The sequence below is a fragment of the Canis aureus genome, chromosome 17, assembly GCF_053574225.1.
Source record: "Canis aureus isolate CA01 chromosome 17, VMU_Caureus_v.1.0, whole genome shotgun sequence".
Lineage (NCBI taxonomy): Eukaryota > Metazoa > Chordata > Mammalia > Carnivora > Canidae > Canis > Canis aureus.
This window is the reverse complement of record NC_135627.1, coordinates 38,361,808-38,368,623: the sequence shown is the minus strand read 5'-3', so window position 1 is coordinate 38,368,623 and position 6,816 is coordinate 38,361,808. Positions and strand designations below refer to the sequence as shown.

Genomic DNA, 6,816 nt, shown 5'->3' with positions numbered 1-6,816 from the left:
GTCATATCTCTTTAATGATACCTTAAAATGGATATTCTTTAAGATGCTATTTCAATTCAGTAGTATCTTAATGGTATTTCACTTTTCCATCTAAAAGTTGTCTTCTAGGATTATTTACTATATGATTAGGACTAAAATTACAGAATTGTAAGAAAGAAATATTTACTAAAGAGGGCTATATGACTGTGTCTCAAAGAGATATTAGGATTCTAGATGTGTATGTGCATAAAGAGGATAATCTTCCAAAATACTGTTCTTAAAAAATATTTTGCCACGCATATTTGAAGAATTCACATTTTTTTATATTTCTCAAGTAATACTAGGACTGCATGTGCTTATTTTTTTATATTTTTAATATTAATGGTAGAGGAGGGAGGGACATATAAATCCTTAACTGAAATCTAAAGCCTCATCTCTGATTTAAAACACATTACTGTTTACAGACAGTATTTCAGAATGTCAACATGAATGGAAGTGTCAAATTGATGCTTAATACTAATTTGTTTATTTATGCTTGACTGCACTTAGATGGTAAAAAAGGTAGGTATCAAAAATAAAGATTATTTTGAGACACTGAAGTAGGTTTCCCTTTGGTTTCAATGCCATAAATCCCATTAGTGTTAATTGGATATTTACATGTGCATTGAGAGAATAATATACCTCATTATTCTTGAGTAGCAGCTACTGACTTTTAAAGGCCATTTAGAATGTGTGACAGGAAACAAATAAAAGCATTCCACTTTCTGAAAGTTATTGTTGTATAGCAGAACATGAAACAAAAGGCTTCACAAACATTGCACTGCAATAGTTTTAATTTTATAATTTCAACAACAAAACTTTTAAAATTCTCTTTTGTAACTTAGCTAGCTAGTGAATATGTAAAGTATGTCCTCAGCTGGCTTTGTGGTATGTGACCTTGGCTCTGAAGAGCATGTGCTATTTACTTTGCTGTTGTTTTAGGTATTTGAAGCATTAGAAATCTATGAAAGAAAATGATGCCTCTAGTGTTCAAATAAGATTTCATGTTGTTTGAAAAAAAAAAAAAAAAAAAAAAGATTCCATGTTGTTTGAAAGGAAAGGTTAGCATTCCCCCTACAAGTATAGAAGAGACCCTTAGACCTGACAGTATGTAGTTAAGGCATTGCCACCTACTTCATGGTATCTAACCATCATTTTTATAGGTGATGGGGTTAAGGAGTACATGTGTGATGTGCACAGAGTGATATATAGAAGTGTTGAGTCACTATATTGTACACCTGAAACTAATGTATTACACTGTATGTTAACTAACCGGAATTTAACTTAAAAACGTAAAAAAAACAAACAAAAAAAACAAAAACAAACAAAAACAAAAACAATTAAGAATTCTTGAAAGAAAAAAAAAAAAAAAAGAATTCTTGAAAGATTACCTTGATGGGATGAGCAGTGGGTGTTATTCTGTATGTTGGCAAATTGAACACCAATAAAAAATAAATTTATTATTACAAAATAAAAAAATAAAAAACTATTTTAAATAGATAACACAATCAAAAAAAAAGAAAGATTACCTTGACATATAAATAAAAAATATGTATTGGCCACTTATATGACAGTCACTATTTTAAGCAGATTTCAAGTGTGAACTTATTAACACTAATCCTGTGAGATCAGAATTATTATCTCTTATCTTATAAGTGACATAATAGAGTTATCAAAAGGTGAATTAACTTACCTAAAAGTTATACACATAGTAAGTGGTAGAGTTGGAATTTGAACCCAGGTCACATGGCTCAACAAATGGAGCTCAATGCAGTTATAATGATTCAAATGAGTTGGCTTTGTCCTAAAATATGAACACACTAGTCAGCAAATTAAAACCTTCTAGCTAATCCAACTAATTTTTTAGAAGTCATTTAGATAAATTATCATTATGCATAGTTCATAGGATTATTTCATCAATCACCTTATAGTTTTGCAAAATATTTTTTCCAACCTCACACTATAATCTCCCTGAAAAGATTTTCCATTGACATTTTCAGAGCTCTTATAAGAGCTAACATATACAGAATGCTTTTCTAAGACAGATGCTATTCTAAGCATTTATTTTTATATATTAAATCCAACAACAACCTTTGAAATAGATATAGTTACTCTCCTCCTTTTATAGATGATGAAACTGAGGCAGAGAAGGGCAAGTAATGTTCAAATGTGAAAAGAATTTGAACACAAGCAGCCTATTTCCAGAAAGAAAACATTATTATGCTTGAAGAAAACTGGATGTTGGATTCACTGAGCCTGGATTTACATCCAACATCATAGTGCCGTTGAGAGAGAGAGAGGGAGAGCACTGTCTATAGATAAGCCAAAAAGATTCAAGCCAACAAAAAGTTGGTCTGCTTTTAATTATCATCATGCACAGGCTATTAAAAAAAAAATCTTAGGGATAAAATACTCCTCTCCACTGAGGTGGGATGACCCCACCACCTCTACGTTTCTTTCATAACTGTTAACAGGACCAACCCTTACTAGATATTTGAGCCTGAACTAATAACATGAAAATAGGGCTAGAAATAAGTGGTGCACAGGATTGTTGTAAATGAGAAAACACAAGTTTTCTCAACTTAGGTTTTACAACTTAAATTGTAATATAGTCACTCCAAAATAATAGGAGTCATTTAATTTGAGGCAAAAATTCTATAACATTTGGCTTCTGAAAAAGTTCCAGTACTTGGCCAGCTGTATCTCCTTCACATTAACTCATTGCCTACACTCAGGGAGCCAAAACAAAAGTTCATACAAAGTCTGTTGAAAAGGTGGGTGGTGCAGACTCTCATTTTACATCTGTCATACATAGGCTTTAGAACATGACCTATAATTTTCAAACCCCAAAATACTGATTGTAGAATTTTGTGGGGTTTTTTTAATGTTTTGTGACTCAATTAATTTAAAAATAGAATGAGAAGAAAATATTGAGACCTTAATACCATGTAATAGATATAACACACCCCTCAAGCTCATTATCTATTTGTTTATTAAGCAAATAGTATTGGAGGCCATGTGTCACGCATGCATGCACTAGGTTTTAGGATTATTTATTTGCTTTTTTTTTTTTTAAGATTTTATTTATTTATTAGAGACTGGGAGAGAGAGAGAGTCAGAGACACGGGCAGAGGGAGAAGCAGGCTCCATGCAGGGAGCCCGACACAGGACTCGATTCCGGGGCTCCCGGATCACGCCCTGGGCTGAAGGCGGCGCTAAACCGCTAAGCCGCTAAGCCACCAGGGCTGCCCTATCTACTTGCTTTCTATGACTGTTGTAACAAATTATAACATATTTAGTGGCTAAAAACAGCAAAATTATTATCTATACTTTTGTAGTTTAGAAGTCTAACATGTTATCACTGTTTTAAAGCCAAGTTGTTGGTCAAGCAGCATTCCTTTTCTGAGACTCTAAAAGGAAAACCCATTTTCTTGTGATTTCCACCTCCTAAAAGCTAATCATATATATTCCTTGGCTGATAGCTACCTTGCATCTTCAAACTAGCAATGTTCGGTTTAGTCTTTCTACCATTGAATCATTTTTTTAAGATTTTATTTATCAATTCATGAGAAACAGCAGAGAGAGAGGCAGAGACACAGGCAGAGAGAGAAGCAGGCTCCATGCAGGGAGCCTGACGTGGGACTCATCCTGGGACTCCAAGATCACGCCCTGGACTGAGGCGGAGCTAAACTGCTGAGCCACCCAGGTGTCCCCCATTGAATCATTTTGACAATGATTCTCCCACTCGCTTCTTTCACTTTTTAGGACATTTGTGATTACATGACTTCCACTCCTTGTTAATCTAGAACAATTTCCCTATTTTAAGGTGAGCTGATTGCAAGCATAATTCTCTTTGCAATTTTAATTCCCCTTTACCATGTAACATACTAGCAGGTTCCAGGGATTAGAACATGGACATCTTTTGAACCATTACTCTGCCTACTGCATCATCTCTGTTCACACATTACTTAAAGCTTGTAGAAGAGAGATGCTGATTACCTGAGTAGGCAAATAAATACATATTTCAGAAACTATAATGCAAGCTATGAATATTTTATGGTGTTATGAGTGTTTAAATCATGGAGAGCTGATGTAGATCTGGGAATTTTTCCTTAGTTGGTTATGTTTGTCTTGACATTTAGAGGAAAAGTGTAGTTCAATTAGTGAAGGAATCAAGGGAGAATTTTCTGAAAGAACCACATGCAAGGGTTTAGAAGTAGGGGGAAGTAAGAGACTTGGAGGAATAAAATAAAAGCCAGTGTGCCTGGAGCAAAATAAGTCTTATATTTCAACTTTAACTAATGATCTGTAATATTCTACTGACTGAAATGTTAAGAATAAAACAAGGAAGAAAATTTGGGTTCTTCATTTTCTTCTAACCCCAGGAATGACTCCTGCCCTTCTTAAATTATGTCTTTGGCTCTAGGTATTATAAAAGAATTTGCTCAAATGTGTACAGTGTGCACTGCCGTTTTGTTTTCAGTTCTCTGAGATATTTAAAATGTTTTAAAGCATATGCTGCAAGTAAAATCCTCAGTGGTTCTGTAGAATTTAAGAGTGTTTCAAGTCATTTGTCTCTTACTATGCTTATAATTGCTTAGTGATTTTATCATTTGAGTGTATATATATTAATATAATAATTCTACCCATATCAGTGTTAAAGATTTGGTCTTTTTTTTAACAATCAAAAGAAATAAGAGGAAACACTACATATTAAGAGTATTTCATTATCTAAGCTCTTTCCAAAGAGGGTGAGAATTGGGAGTAAGATTACTATTTTGATAGTTTCGATTCATTCCTTCTTTTATCCACTCAGAAAGTATCTCCTAATCACTGACTTTATCTAAGCACTGTGATAAGTATAGTGTTCTAGTAGTGGATATAATGGATATAGTTCCCTTTACAATGTACAGAAATCTGTTCTATTGTCTGTTACTTCAGTGAATAGATTAAATAATTCTATCAGTCTGGTCTGATGAAAAAAATATTATAGAACATAAATGACAGTATCAGTACAGCCAGATGTGCATGGAATATAAAAAACAACAATAGATACATGTTATCAATTTATTCTGGAAGGCAGCTGGAAAGGGACCCAAATTCCTAAAATTAAGTTCCTAGCCCCTAGTATGTGGTAGCACTTCTTACAGGTTCTAGATTACCATGTAATTTAATACATTAAAAAATTTGCCTATCACCTGTCTTTCATTTAGAATAACAGCTTTAGGGATCCCTGGGTGGCGCAGCGGTTTGGCGCCTGCCTTTGACCCGGGGCGCGATCCTGGAGAACCGGGATCGAATCCCACGTCGGGCTCCCGGTGCATGGAGCCTGCTTCTCCCTCTGCCTGTGTCTCTGCCCCTCTCTCTCTCTCTCTCTGTGTGACTATCATAAATAAGTAAATAATAAAAAAAAAAAAGTTAGAATAACAGCTTTAAAAAAAAATAGAATAACAGCTTTTTAGAGGCAAGTACCATAAATTATTTGTCCTTTTCTCTAAAAAATATTGCGATATATGGAATATAGTACATATTGAGTATCTTTAAATCAAACTGAAATCAAATATCATTTAGAGGAATTAAATCATATTGATGGGCAATTGATTTATGAAAACCTGTGCCATTTCCTTGCTACTTCAGCATATAAACCTTAAGAAATAATACATTCATAATTTTAGCATAGTATATAATGGTTTAAGATATTTAAAATTATGCTTCAGTAACCCAAGTGCAAGTAGAGTAAATATGATCCCATGCTATTTCAGCAATAAAAATAGATCTGCTCAGATAAGTTCAGAATAGAGCTTTTTTAAAAAATCATAAATCTCATAGCTCAAAGACACAGCTCTCTTATGTTGTGTTAATTTCTATGAACCATGCCATTCATGAATCTATAGCTGAATGAGCTATCTTGTTTCACCATGTGATTCTCATGAATTAGGTTATTACTGATGATATGGGTTGAAATATTTTTTATAAAAATTATAACAAAATTTCTAATTTTCAAATGATTTTAAAACAGTACAATTTAACATTCTTTTCAGAGATAAGGCTGCTTTGGGACGCCTGGGTGGCTAAGTGTTGAGCCTTAGGCTCAGGGCATGAACCTGAGGTCCTCGGATTGAGTCCTCCAGCATTGGGCTCCCTGGAGAGAGCCTGTTTCTTCCTCTGCTTATGTCTCTGCCTCTCTGTGTGTCTCTCATGAGTAAATAAATACAATCTTAAAAAAAGAAAAAAAAAAAAAAGTAAGGCTGCTTTATTCCGGTAAACCTGAAAAATAAAATTGATTACAATGAAGAGAATATAAAGGCTTCTACAAGGCAGTGTATGTTTGATAAAATATATTAGGTGTATTAACCTTCCAATAAATGAGAATAAGATGAATATTTTTATTTTTGTGCTAAAGTTTGGCTTATAAGAGGAAAGAAAAATAAAATTATACTTACAGGTAATTTAGTAATCGTATATATTCACGTTGTTAGTTGCAAATGTCACTGCCATAACACAATTAAAGGAACTTAGAGGTCTGATACACCTATTTCTGAATTTCACTCATTGGTTGAGTAACTCTACTAAATTAACACAAGTTCTTTGATTCTCAGATTCTGTATCAGAAAGGTGGGATAGTACAACAGAATTGTTATGGAAATCAAATGAGATTATATATGTGAAGTGATCAATAGAGAATTCTTACTATTTGGTAGTTGATATGCTTATAATTAAGTAGTTGTTATCTGACCATACATTCTTGCTAATATATTTCTATTACTGTATTATCTCCTTAATAGTAGATGTTAAGAA

The 6,816-nt window shown here is 33.5% G+C and overlaps 1 pseudogene; it reads left to right on the top strand.

Moving 5' to 3' along the window:
- Positions 1–1,060: 1,060 nt before the first annotated feature.
- LOC144288166 (U6atac minor spliceosomal RNA) lies at positions 1,061–1,178 on the top strand (annotated as a pseudogene).
- The last annotated feature ends 5,638 nt before the right edge of the window (positions 1,179–6,816 follow it).